Source organism: Squalius cephalus (genome assembly GCF_949319135.1).
Source record: "Squalius cephalus genome assembly, chromosome: 10".
In the NCBI taxonomy this organism is placed as follows: Eukaryota; Metazoa; Chordata; class Actinopteri; order Cypriniformes; family Leuciscidae; genus Squalius; species Squalius cephalus.
The window spans coordinates 41,702,002-41,716,601 of record NC_137131.1 but is presented as its reverse complement, the minus strand read 5'-3'; the positions used below and the strand labels follow the sequence as shown (position 1 = coordinate 41,716,601).

At 36.6% G+C, this 14,600-nt stretch overlaps 1 protein-coding gene across 12 annotated transcripts in view; it reads left to right on the top strand.

The window, feature by feature from the left end:
• The first annotated feature begins 5,172 nt into the window (after positions 1–5,172).
• ptprfa (protein tyrosine phosphatase receptor type Fa) overlaps positions 5,173–14,600 on the top strand; it is a 231,949-nt gene continuing 222,521 nt past the window's right edge. For 5 of the 12 annotated variants that reach the window (XM_079882944.1, XM_079882943.1, XM_079882942.1 and 2 more), the window contains exon 1: positions 5,173–5,641. The gene's annotated coding sequence lies outside the window, so the exon portion shown is untranslated. The remainder of the gene's footprint in view (positions 5,642–14,600) is intronic. The other 7 variants (XM_079882949.1, XM_079882948.1, XM_079882947.1 and 4 more) reach the window with 3 other exon arrangements.

The following is a 14,600-nucleotide window of genomic DNA, read 5'->3' as shown; positions in this document are numbered from 1 at the left end:
ACAATCCGAGAAAATATTCTCTGCTTGACAAGTCGTGCAATATAAATAAGACAGTATTTACATATGCACAGCATAATTATACTTAAACATGCCATCTTAGAGCTGACATATAGAGTAAATGCATGACGGTCAAGTGAGATTTCCTATAGTATCTTGATAAAAGTAATGTTTTCCCAAAAACATCCACAGTAATTGCATTCTTCTCATGTCCCATTATCTGAACAATGTTACTGCCATTTACTTGACTGAGTTTGCTTTCTGTTTTTTATATTATTGTGGCATTTACATATTTAGATATTCGCTTATTTTGGAGCAGAGCGTCGAGAATGTTTATTTCATTATATTCAAAGCTGGCCTATTTGTCTGTGCATCAGCCCACTCAGGGGAACGGAGCTGCTGGGAGATTCAGATGAGCCATTCAGTGTTTCGTTTTCCTGCGCCTTATCTCTTTCCCATGCGGAAGCCATGGATAAAAGATTTATGTCCTATAGGGCCTAAGCCATCGGCCCTCCCTCTGTATTTTTGGTTGTTTTTGTCTTGAAACCAAAGAAAGGAAATCATTTTTATTGAATGAACTATTAAAAATCAATCTGTAATATCACAGCTCACTGCCAGAAATATTATCCTTTGTACCAATCTGAAATGCTTGAGAGGTTGTAAATTTCTGCTTATTTTGAAATGCTTGAGAGGCTGTTAATTTAAGAGGCAGTGCAGAAAAGAAATGTTTCCTCGACTGCTGAAAGCGGAGATCAGGTGTGTGCACGGTAAACCGGATTGAACCCGATCACATTGTACATGCGAAAAGAGAATATGAGAAAATCCTATTTAAGGTGATGTGAATGCACATAAATCTGTATGGGTAAAATAAGCTATGTGTTTGTAAATTAACTTAAGCCATTTGTCTTTAATAAACATATTCTAAATAGGATTATGGGTGGGTCTGTACATTTTAATGAGCGATTGAATAACGTAATCTGGTTTGAGTTCTATGCAAGGCTTGTTATAGAAATCAATACAGTGTCTTCTGGCACCCTGCATAAGATCAAGAAATGGCATGAGTTCGTAATATTACGCCAGTAATAAGTATTGTTGTAGCACAAGTGCTAAAATACTGAATACTAAATAACTCGGGTGATGGAATATCTATTGTATATACTGTACATAATTATAAGATTGATTGTCTTTTTTTGTGTGTGCATATATGTTGACGTATCAACTAGGAACTTATGTGATCATTTTTACAAACAACATTAGAAACATTACATACATTATTAGTTATCCTTAGCTATATACGTGGTCTGGGAACCACATGTTCATTTTCTCGTATTTGAGGCGTGGTTTACGAATGCCCAGAGCCGTTTATTGGGCGCTACGAATGTCTATCAAATGCGCCTGTACGTAGCTCATAGCCAATCGTTTCAATTATACCAGATGACGTATGTAGAGCGACAGAAATTCGACGAGGAAGAAGACGAAATAAACTTGAGTTCTAAACTACTTAGAACACTATCTAAGGCTGCATCGAAAGGTAACTTCGCGTCTGCTGCCATGTTGGATCCATAGATATAAACAAACTGCTTCGGTGTGTCGCATAGACGTCGTCATCGTCTTGCTGCTCCCTCCCCGTTCTGTGATTGGTTCCCTTTTTGAGGGGAAAATCTGGTCCATGGTGTCCAGGCTGCCTAGCAGCATTAATAAAATTGCACTGCACGCAAGGCAGCATGGGGAAACCCAGGCTACTAAACAGTATTAATTAGGGTTCTTCAGCTTGTAACAATAGCAGAACCCTTTTTATAGGGTCTGTAAAGAACCATGCTTTGTAAGTGCTATATAGGACCTTAATGGTGTTATAAATAACCTGTCCAACAATATTTATTTTCATTAATATTAGTATATTATTATCTTTATTTTATTAATATAACTATTATTACTATTTTTATATATTATTTATGAATATTTTTTTTGTGCTCTATCTGCCTGGTATTATTATACAGACCCTTTTCAAAAAATGTGAATATCATGGAAAAGTTTATTTATTTCCATAATTCCATTCAAAAAGTTAAACTTCCATAGATTATAGATTCAGGGCCCACAACTTAAACGATTTCAAGTATTTAGTTGTTTATTTGTGTATAATTTGGGCTTCCAGCTCATAAAACCCACGAAAACAGGATTTCAAAAAATTAGAATATTACATGAAATCATAAACTTTTCCATGATATTTAAATTTTTTGGAAAGGGTCTGTATATTGTTGCCCATTTGGGTTTTATATTAAAAAAAAAAAAAAAAAACAGTATGTTGTGTCAATTAGGTACTTTAATTTTTTATTGACATGGCAGATATAGCAAAAATGAAAGTGCTCTAACAACAGTTGTTAGCTGGATACATTAATACATAACAATTGCCATTGAACACGATACAGATGTAATGAAGGCCAAGTTCCAGTGAAATATCTTCACAATGTGTATTCTCTCTGCATATGAATGATGAGGTTATGATATGTGACAGCATCTTCTGAATTACACAGTTTAGTTTAGAGTTACATTGTGTTTCTTCCATTTGATTATGTAAAAATGATTATGTTCATGATGGCCAAAATTAGCAAAAATGGACAGTATGAACCCTTTACCATGTTCAAAGGAAAAAGTGATATCAAATCATGGGATAGCGTTAATGTTTTTGTGACTGGGTATGTTTAGGCCTAAAGTAATATGTTATTAAGTTATTTATATCTTTTGCTGTAGTGTGTCAGTAGGTAATATCAGTTTACATTTCCATACATTCTTTTTGCCATTAATTGTAATAATCCAGTGAGATTTGTGTATGCACAAGCAGTCTGACAACAGCCGGTATGATCTGATCTCACCATCATCGAGTCCGTCTGTGATTACATGAAGAAACAGAAGAAACTGAGACAGACTAAATCCAGAAGAACTGCGGGAACGTCTCCGAGACGCTTGAAGAAACCTTCCTGCAAAGCTCCCTGAAAAACTATGCGCAAGTGTACCTCGACAAAAGCTGTTTTAAACGCAAAGGGTCGTTACACCATATATTGATTTGAATTAGTTAATAGAAGTTAAATCATAAATAAATTCAATTTGTGATTTTATTTTTGAAAGCATTCTCACTTTACAGCATTTTAACTTTGCAGTAGCTTTGCAGGAAGGTTTCTTCAAGCATCTTGGAGACGTATGGAACCATCATTTTTTAGAGTGCACCTTGACACTTCGATTCACACATTTCTATGTACTATATATTCATATTTGATTATATGACAGGCCCTCAAATGTGAGCACTGGGACTTTTAACTGTTAGTATCTCTCCTCTTATCTGTATTTGTTCCAGACAGATTTTAGTCTGTGTATTAATGGTGGGAATTTTAAAGTGACAAGTTACATTGTTAAGCCAGTAAGTGGCGACAAGTGACTCTCTTTGTAAGTGAATCATTGACTAATTCATTCAACCAATTCGTTCAAAAACACTGATTCGTTCAGGAACTGGTAATTCTGCTTTGCCTTCAATCTGAACTATTTTTGTTGGTTGAGAAAGCACTGAAATCAATAGGCTACAGGCGACATGTAGGGCTTGATGTTAACACCCACCAGATGTGGGTGGATTTCAGCAATACAGTCACTCCAACTAGCCACTTTTGAATTTTATATTCAGCTAAGTAAACATATGCGCTGCGGGTTTCAGAGTAAAGTGTGATGCTTTACTTACATGCGTTCAGGTTATGTGTTTCTTACATCTCAGAGCAAGTTCACAGTAAATGCTGCTCCACACGAACTCAGTGTCTGCATGTACTGTTTGTTTGGGTTTCTAATAACGTGCATTTGAGAACGCATATAAAGTCTGACGGGCTGTGGTTTCATAGCGAAGTGTTGCACTGTTATCAATAACGTGTGGAGTGCGTCTCAGCAGCTCAGTAAACAAACTCCATATTTGGATTGCATATAATAATGTTCATATGGGTACACATGTGCCATTTTACCATATTTAGCATACATCATTTAAAAACCTATACCAACAGAGGACAATACATCAATATGTTTCTAAATATGCAAATTGTTGTTCATCGCGATTTCAAAATAAAAGTTTAAACTTTTATTTTGAAATTGCAATGGCTGTAGCATTTCTATCATAAAGAATTGGCCAAATATTAAAGATTAAGTGGACATTTGATGATGTTGTAAAGCGTAACAACAACAGTCACCAGGCTGTTGTCGCCCTCTGCGGGCATTTGTTATAATACGTAATGTACATAAGTTGATTGTGTTTACATTATGTATTTTAACAGTATTGTTCAATAAAAGCAAATGATTACTTGCTTTTGATACTTAATTTATTTGAAATAATTATTGTTGCTTCTGATGCCTCATTGTTATTATTTAGGTATTTTAAGTGTATTGCAATGATTTTAAGTAGGCTATTTTTAAGTGTATTTTATATTGTTCACTTAGGTCTATATTTATTACTAAAAAAAATATCTGATTGATTAATCATCAAAATAATCAACTGATTACTCATTACCAACATAATCATTAGTGACAGCCCTAAATTAGTTATTTTAAAATGTACCTTCATTGTTTTGCATTTTCTGACTTTCAGCTGAATAAAATACAATTTTTTTCCATTCATACATTTCGTCATTGAAGATTTCTTAACAATTATAATATCATCTCGTTCTCATGAACCAAAGATCATGTATTGTCTCTGAGCTAATTAAGTGTATCGTCACACCCCTAATAAAACATAATTTCCCCAAAACAAATTTGTGGCAAGTGAAAATGCTGAGTGGCTAACTTTGGAAAACCACTAGCCACAATGGCTGTTGAACAAAAAAAGTTTGTCAATCCCTGAATTATAGCGTGTCTATATTGCTTTTCCATATTTTTCTTCTCCCCCAGTGAAAACCGTTCCAACATAAGCCATCAAGCGTTATATGCCAGAAAGCAATCCAGAGACCAAAAACACAATACCTTAGCAAACACTGAGAAATTTGTGAGGGGTCCATATTTTTTTCTGAAAATGAGGACATGCCAACAAACACCGCGCACAAAGCAGTTTCTCTTGACATCGCTCTTTTTTTTATCAGGTGGCAATGATGACACAGTTTCTTGGGATGCCCTAGAAAACGATGTAAAACATGAAAAACGCCCACACACACACGTATACTGTACAGGACGCTTACGGTGTCCGGTGTGGAGAATGAAGCGCATCAGTGCGCGCGCGCGTGCGTGTGTGTGTTTGTGTGTGTGTGTGTGTGTGTGTTAGTGTGTGAACGCGCGACAGACTGAGCGCAAATCTAGAGCTCGCGAAGGGAGCGCGAAACGTGTCCGCACAGTGCGCGAGGAGAAGAGAGCTCCACTATGAAAGCCGGTCCCGAAATTACTCTTATTATTCTATGAAAAAGGACCTTTTTACAGGCAGAACACGTTCTTGGAGGATATATTATACTTGAATGTTCTTCTCTGTGCACGCGCAAGGTGTCTGTGAAGAAGAAAAATCGGGATTTGAGTCAGGGGCTGCTGAACTGAGGAGGATTTTATCCTGTTTCACTTCTGAGGAGAAAATAGTCTCGGCTGATGCCAACGACAAGAGAAAATAGAAAAACGACACTAACCAATGAGGCACTGAAGAGTAAGTTGAGCTTTTTAAAAGCATTTCTGTTACCGTTCAAATGTGTTGTAATGTTTTTAATTTTATTTGGGAAGCCCAGTTGTTGTGCGACCTGTCAGTTGTCAGGTGACATTCATTGGAACCTAATTTATCTTTTTTATTTAGAGATGACGTTCGATTAATATATGATTAACAGATATTAATATCTATAGTTTGAGACCTGCTGTCTTATGGCTTGTCAGTTTGGTTTTGTATAAGCTCGTCTCGTGATCAGATATCAGCACTTGGTGGCACTTGTCAGATCTTTAACTTTAAGATTTTGATATATTTATGTAAAAAAAAAAAAAAAAAAAAAAAGGTTAAAATCTGCTCGGAGACGTTGAATTGTGACCTATATGATGCGTATAATATGGACAAACCCAACCGTTGGGTTTAAAAATGTACGTAATTTAAAAATTTAAATTTAAACCAAAGGTTGGGTTTGTCCATATATGACCCAAACATGGGTTAAAATAACCCAGCATTTTGACTTGAAGCTGCTTATTACCACGTAACACAAATGAAGTGCGTGTGATTGCGTGAGTGTTATTCTGATTGATTGTACATTATACTTATTCGGATTGCTCTTATAGTTAATTATGTGAAAGTGTAAAACGTGTTCCACATGATGTAAAGTGTTGCCAATGTTTGTTGGTTATGTGATGAGCTGTCAGTTTGTGTAACGTTAGTCTGGATGAGAGAAACTGGAGGAGCTGCAGCACTGAGTCATGGGCAGGTCCATCTCTCCGTCTCGAATCACATGATCTTCTGTTCACTTCGCAAAGGACAATATGTTCATGTCAAAGACAGACAGTTTTTGAAGTATGGTGATTATGTTAATACTAGTTTCAGTGGACTGATAATCGGAGGGGCATGCATATCAACCCCAATCTCCTGCTGTGAGATAGGCTAGACTATAAAACCATCGTGTCTGTAGAAACTGTAGACGTTACCATATCAAAATAATAAATAGACGATAACTAATTATGGTCTACATGCGCTAAACTAGTTTAATCCCCCGTTTTGCTGAAATGGTCAGGATGGAGGGATAGGTTTGCAGGGGTGGCATTTATAATTTTCCCTTTTATTTAGAGATTTGTATTAGTGTGATTCACTACATGTGCCTCTTTTGATATCCTGTATTCTATTGACAAATGTACATATGGGCTATAATAAACATGCCTATAATAGATAGTAAAAGCAATATATAGAAAGATGCAGGCTTATTCTTGTAGAGAGAGAGAGAGAGAGAGAGAGAGAGAGAGAGAGAGAAATATATATTCATGACATAATGGCAGAAATTATGCTATCTAAATCTTTTTTTTCTGATATAAGGATTTTTCTCCAGTGGCTTTGAGGTTTTGCTCTAACATCATAATACTGTAAACATACTAATGCTATTATAAAAGAGGAGGGGTTGTCTCATCATAAGCAGATATCCATTTTAAAACGCAATCAATTGCCTTTATTGTTACGATTATGAAAGATTAAACTGTCCAGTTGTTACAAGCTATATTTCTACCAGATTTGACCCCTAAATGGCTTTTGTTGATGTATCCTAATACAATCATAGATAGCCTATTAAAAAAGATCATTTAAATGTTAACATTTTTAGATGATGTACAACATTTGTCCTGTAGCTCAAACAGTAGAGCGTTGGCGCTTGCAACGTCAAGGTCATGGGTTTGATTCCCAGGGAAAGCAAGAACTGATAAGAATGTTAATGTGAATATCGCTTTGGATAAAAGCGTCTGCCAAATGTGTAATTTAAAAATCTTTTTACAATGATGTTTCCAGTTTACTTCACAAAAAGTAAACTTGTTCTACCAATCCAGCGTTGGTTGTCTTTAATTTATTTTATAATTTTTTTAGAATTAAATAGGCCTTTTTTGAGTAGTGTTTATCATGATGCGCGCCAGGCCTGAACATCTGTATCCGTTTTGAACCTCTGGCCTAAGCTGATGATTTCCAACTCTGGGTGGAGATGTGGAGGCCTCCCTCTGTACAAATGCAGAGAAAACACAGATTCTGCTAATTAGATGTTGGAGAGCTGCTCTTGTACTCTATCCAGACAGCATCTCTCTCTTGCTCTTTCTCTCTTTTAGCAGCTCTGCCCATGCTCTTTTAGGCTCTCCATGCTGATAAATGATGTGTAATTTCAGTAATGAGTGGGAGTGTAAACATATGTGGAGAGAGGTAGTTCCCCCCTCCACCTTTATTTTATGATGTACCGCAGTTTCTCCACACCACGACACGGTGATGTAGCTGGTAAACCACCTCACAGTAATGGCAAGTGCAGCTGCGCATTGAACATCTATCTCTCTAGTAACGAAGTTGTCTGAAATACGACTTGGATGACATATCGTGAGGTCAGTGTTCGTGCAGATTGAAAACATGAGTGATAGGGGCTGGTGCCGTACACATCTCATGCGCTGTATTTCCTGAGAATCGTTTTGCTTTTCACATGTCATGAGCTTGTAAACCACATCATATGGAATAACTGTTCATGAGGAAAGGACTAGAAGACCCTTAGCGCATCGTAAAGTGTGTAGATTGACCAATCTGCAGACCAGTCGTGGTGCTCACATTCATTCCATCCAGTGCACTATAACAGGGTTTTCAATTACCCTTGCTTTTGCTTTTTTTGAGTCTGGAAGGCAGTTCTTTTGTTTCATCCCAGCATAGATCAAGGGCCAGACTCAATCAGTGGGACTTATAGACAGACACAATAGTCACAAAGCAACAAAGCAAGCAGAGGACCGCAATCTGTATCAAGTAAATCAATCTGTAATATATGGGCCATTCAGCTGGGCCATGGCATCATTAGCTTGAGCCATTAGGTCAATAAATCCAATCCGTTTTCAGATTCTGAACATTTTGTATATATGATGAACCCTAAACGTTGCAATCCGATTCCAATCCAAAACTTCAGAACCGCCACGTTCAGAAACGGAGAAAGCCACCGCTATAATGAAGCTACCACAGGTATAATTGTAGTTTTTACCTGGATTACATCTCTAAAAAGAAGCTGACATTTATGTCAGAAGAGCTGTTATTCAGTCCACAGACCAGTTTGTAAAACATAAGACATTTGTACTTTTGTATGACGTTAAACGAATGTAGACATATGCACCAAGGCATTGCACATTTCGTAACCTATAGTGCGTTATAAATGATTCACATGACATGAGAGCAGAGGAGAATAGCACAGCATATATTCGCTTTCAGGGGTCTTAAAGTACCAGACCATCACAATATGCACGAGGTATTTATAATTCCGAATAAGAAAATAGTCAGATTCAAGCGTTTATATGCTTAATATTGTTTAATTTGTGTGCATAAATGTAGATTTTGAGAATTTTTACTTGAAAGTTACTTGATTGTGCTTCCATTCCATTGTACTTATTTGATTATACCTCCATTGGTACTTGTAACTTGATTGTCATAAAATCTCATAAAAAGGAGGGCATTTACATCCTAATTCTAACCCAAACCCCAAAGTGCAAAATATAAACTACTAAAATCATTTGCATCTATAGTGGCAATGCACCAGCTTCATTTGACTAGTCACCCGAGATTTTCTCTTGAACACATTCCACCGCATTAACCAGAACTGTGTTTGTCCTTGTTAAAGTTCTGCTTTTAACATGTTAAACTCTGACACATGCATTGCTGCACTGACAGCATTACAGCAACATTTTAATGCTGACAGCAAGGACAACTCTTACATTTTCTGAAGCTCCACATACAAGGCTTAAGACTTAAGGCACATATACTATTCAAGTGTAAAAAAAAAGAAAAAAAGAAACTAAAGAAGCAATTTCTAGCTGTTCTCTCAGTCGAAAGGAAAATATAAAACAGACCGCTTGCAGTTCTCACAACTTCTAATACTAAACATTCAGACAGTTTGGCACGCTGGGTAGAGGCCAGTACATTATAACAGAAAATACACTGGAAACAAACCGGTTTTGATAAAACACAACTCTGGACATTAGTAAGCTGTGAGTAATAAGATTTAACACTGTAATCTGGGATACAAATGTCTTATCAGTTTTGTTATTATTTTTGGTTACACTTTATTTTAATGTGTCATTGTTACAGTGTAATTATATATTGAAGTACTGAGTAATAATAAGTAACTACATGTACTTACTATAGGGTTAGGGTAGGATTAGGATTTGGTTGAGAGTTAGTTGCATGTGATTATGCATCATTTACTGTTATTTGTTATATGTAACAAGGACAGTGTAAAATAAAGTGTTACCTTTATGTATTTTACTGGAAAACGTTTAACAAGACTTGAAGTGTGCATTGCATTACTCCGTGTGTTAGTCCGTGTGGACAAATGGACCTGTTTAGTTTCATTAAAACTCTGTAATTAGTTAGTAAATTATGTCCAAGATGTATAGCACACAATATCTTTTAAAGGAGACATATCATGCTTTTAAATCGTTCCTTTTAACATATAAATCATACATTTGTAGTCTATATAAAGCAGAACTGCAATGCTTGGGTCTGAATTTCTCATTATTATAGCTCCACAGGCCCCTTTTCTACCCCTTTTCTGATGTGCGTCTGAGAGCAACTCGTTTTGGTGCGGTCTCTTTAAATACAATTGAGACACTTCATACCCCGCCCCCTCTCCAGGATGCAGAGGTGACACTCGGTTCAACTCCACCCCGTTCGGCCATTTTTGTAGTTTGATAGCAGAGATACGATTATAGCGGCACAGAAACTTTTTATTCACACGTTATTAACAAAATGTCAACAACGGAAGACTTGTCCAGCCAGCCTTACATGTTCGAGCAAGAGTCGGAGCCGGAGCGAGATGAAAATGAAGACGACGAACCTGCAGAACAACGTCTTCATATGGATGTATCGCAATGGTGTGTTACTGTATTTACACATGAAACTTTGGTCTTCCGACCTTTTACCACCGTGTCGATTTATTTTGATTAATATGTGCGAGGGACAGAGAGCAAGACAGCGTCTAGTTTGGAGACGGTGTCTTGTTTACACTTTCGCCTGGCTCTGAAGAGAGAGAGAGTGCGTGCGCGCGACCGGGTCTCTCTCTCTCTGCTCGTTCTTTCAGTTAAACATGCGCCCTGTCACAAGTGCAGCAGTTCATCTACATTAGACGGTGTAATGAAGCGTGTGGGTTACTACATCTAACAACCGAACATTTTAACTTACCCTCTCGTAACTTCTGCATCTTTTAGCTTGGACTACAAAATTGCAGCGAGAAATAAAAATGGCGGATTGCTCGAAGTGTTGGGCTGGAAGTCAATGTCCTTCTTTGGCAGTTCCGCTGCAAATACTGTGACGTATTAGTTCACAAAACGTCATAGATAACAGAAAAATCTGAACAGGTTGAAAAATAAGGCCAAAACAGAATATAAAGATATCAACGAAGCACCTGAAGAGAATAATTTCAACTTTTCTGTACTTTTAAACACTCCAAATATACAACAAAATGCATTTAAGGGCTAAAAAAGTGGATTTAGCATGATATGTCCCCTTTAAGGTATACACGTAGACTACAGAATAATTTTTCATTTGTTTTCAAAAGTAAAGCATGTCTTGTGTACCCAGTTGGCATTTGTTAGCTTATACACTATTGTCTTGAAACATCTGCTGTTATCAGCAGATTCCAAGATATTCATAAGTATATTATTTGTAATAAAACATCTGATCTGCCTTATGAGTAAAAATATATTAATATACGGTTGGATGGAAATACAGTTTACGATAGTGTACACTACTTTTGTTCAGTATAATTTTCACGACCATAATGTCTTTGTTTGAAATGGCTTCATATTCAGCAATTTATCAAGACAGGCATGTGTAAATTACTTGAGAAAAAGGTAAATGAGAAATCAGAACTAACAGAAAGGAAAGCAATGAGCCAAACAACACAAACTCCTTTTGCATTTATCACTTTCAGACCAGACTTATTCATTAGCTTTTAGGGCGGCCCGTGATGAAGTTGTCTGTTTCTCACCCTTGTCTGTGCATCTATTAAAGACTGTGAAGGCCCTAAACATCTATCTATCTATCTATCTATCTATCTATCTATCTATCTATCTATCTATCTATCTATCTATCTATCTATCTATCTATCTATCTATCTATCTATCTATCTATCTATCTATCTATCTATCTATCTATCTATCTGTCTATCTATCTATCTATCTATCTATCTATCTATCTATCTATCTATCTGTCTATCTATCTGTCTATCTGTCTGTCTGTCTTCAGCCTATCTATCTGTCTATCTATCTATCTATCTATCTATCTATCTATCTATCTATATATCTATCTATCTATCTATCTATCTATCTATCTATCTATCTATCTATCTATCTATCTGTCTGTCTGTCTGTCTTCAGCCTATCTATCTATCTATCTATCTATCTATCTATCTATCTATCTATCTATCTATCTATCTATCTATCTATCTATCTATCTATCTATCTATCTATCTATCTATCTATCTATCTGTCTGTCTGTCTGTCTGTCTTCATCATATCATTTGTTGTCATGAGAAAGACTGACTGGTGAAGAACTCTCTTCTGTCAGGCCCTACTGAACATCTCCCACAATGCCTCAATGCAGACATATACCCTCTCTGCTGTTTCCTTTAATGAATAACACTTTCCCTACATTCTCTCTCACTTTTTCACAACTTTTCAGTGCATGTGTGGTAGAGAGAATCTGGTAAAAAAATCTGTTTTAGACTAAAGGCAGGTGTGCTAACAAGGCTGTTGGCACAATAGTACAGGCGTCTTTTTGTTCTATAGCTCAGTGATGAAAAGACAAAACTCCTACAAATCATTTTACTTATTTAAATCGCTTTTGACTGCGCACTGGCTTTTTACTTTCGCGATCTCTCGTAGGCTAATCTGTGTATAGGTAGCGGTGATACTGAAAAAAACAAAATTTGTGAAAAATACCCAGCCCTTGTAATAACTCCTAATTATAGGAGTTGCTGGTCTGTTCTGATAGGGAGCAGGAAGGAAAGCAGCAGGAAAAAAACAGTTCTAAATGCATTTAATAAAGCAATAAGCCCCTTGAAGTTACAGTAGCTACAACGCGGAGCGGAGTGCCTAAAACCCCCTTAGCTGTTCTAAATTCACTGTAAAACACGGCTTCAAGGGGCTTATTGCTTTTATAAAACGGTTACTCCATAAAAATATTCATTGTAATATTTATTTTATTCATAACAAAAGCAAAACATATAACGTTATAACACATGTATTCCTCCGCCAAGCAATGTAGTTCCAAAGAGGTTGCCAAGCAACACATGCAGCAACAAAGAATCTCAAACGGCAGTTGCGCAGTAACACTAATGTAATGCGGTCATAGGTGTGTGTTTGTTGAGTGATTTACAACGGCTTCGAACGCGGCTCAACCAATCAGAATCAAGGACCGGAACTATCCGTTTTATAATAAAATGGAACTAACCATATAATCATGCGTAGACTTATGAACTTTTTGTCGATGTCAAAGGCTGTGACCAATCAAACTGTATTTTACTGTATTGTATTGTGTGTGTACAGTATATCACCTCATAGATCAACTAATGCATTTTGGTGCTTGGAAGGATCCTAAATGTGTGAACATGTACTGATAGCACATAACTGCCACTAACCGTACAGATGTCGCCTCCTCTGTAGTATCTGTTAAAGACACACTTCTGTGTCACAAGCTTTCAGTTTAACAGCAACCAAATATCTTTAGGCCTATCAAATACAGCAATGTCATGTATCTGTGTTGACAGTTCCCTAAATGTGTTTTCTTTAAGAGAGCGATTCTTAGATGGATCATCTTTTAATCCTGAATCCCAGGGCTGTTGATTAGATTGTCTGAGGCCAAATGAGTGTCGGATGACTTTCATTACAGTCATTAATCCATCAGTTGAGTTTCAAAGAGGCTCTGACATGTCTCAAATTAGGATGGAGTGGAGCACAACTCCGGTTTGATGTTCTGACTGTTCATATTTGTAGGTACTCTGACCGATTCGAGAATATGAGCGTGTGTGTTTTATGAGCCGTGTCCTTCGAAGGCGATCTGCAAGTGACCAGCCACTCTGTCTTTTTATGGGAGTTTTATGGAGCCTCTTCCAGATGGTGGATAGATAGGTGTTAGATTGTGACTGCTATAATAGGCCACAGGACAAAGTGGTCCATCTCTGGCCTTGACACGCTCTTGGGATTGAAACTCAGGAGTGAATATATATCAAGCCACCGCTGGTTAATAAAATATTCCATCATATCTGTCAGCAAGAATGCTTTTTGTGCTCAAATCTGAAGTGCCCAAGGCTATCTTTGAAGCACGGGGACTGATGAAGTCATTGTTTCTTTACATGTGATCATCTTAAATCATCAATTTACAGTGCTTACTGTAGCTTTTATATCCTTTCCAATAACTATGTTAAGGACTGTTAAGTAAACAACAATTTCAGACTTCCTGAAAGCTTCAAATATTGTTAAAATAAATTCTTAAGTCAGTTCATATGACAAAGGGCTGCAGGATATTGAAGAAAATTGCGATATGCGATAACTCATTAAATAATGCAATATTCGATATGCTAGATAATGCTTAAGGTGTGTAAAATAAACTTAAATTATCTTTTAAGTATATTTAAAATTATATAACCTACATGCATGTTTCACATTCTTTTTGTGACAAGAAAACATCCCTAAAACTTCTGAAACTGAACATCAGTGTTTTACTGTAGCATAAGAAGTGTTATTTTAACATCAGTGTAAACCTCTGGGTTTAGGGTTTCAAGTTATCCTACATTAGGTTTATTTAACAACAGAAACTCAATAATCAAATATAAAAATAAAACACTGCTTAGTTTTCACTGTATGAATTAAATATATACTGATTCTTATTAAAGCTACAAAAGTTATTCAGCCAAGAGCAGTGAGTAATT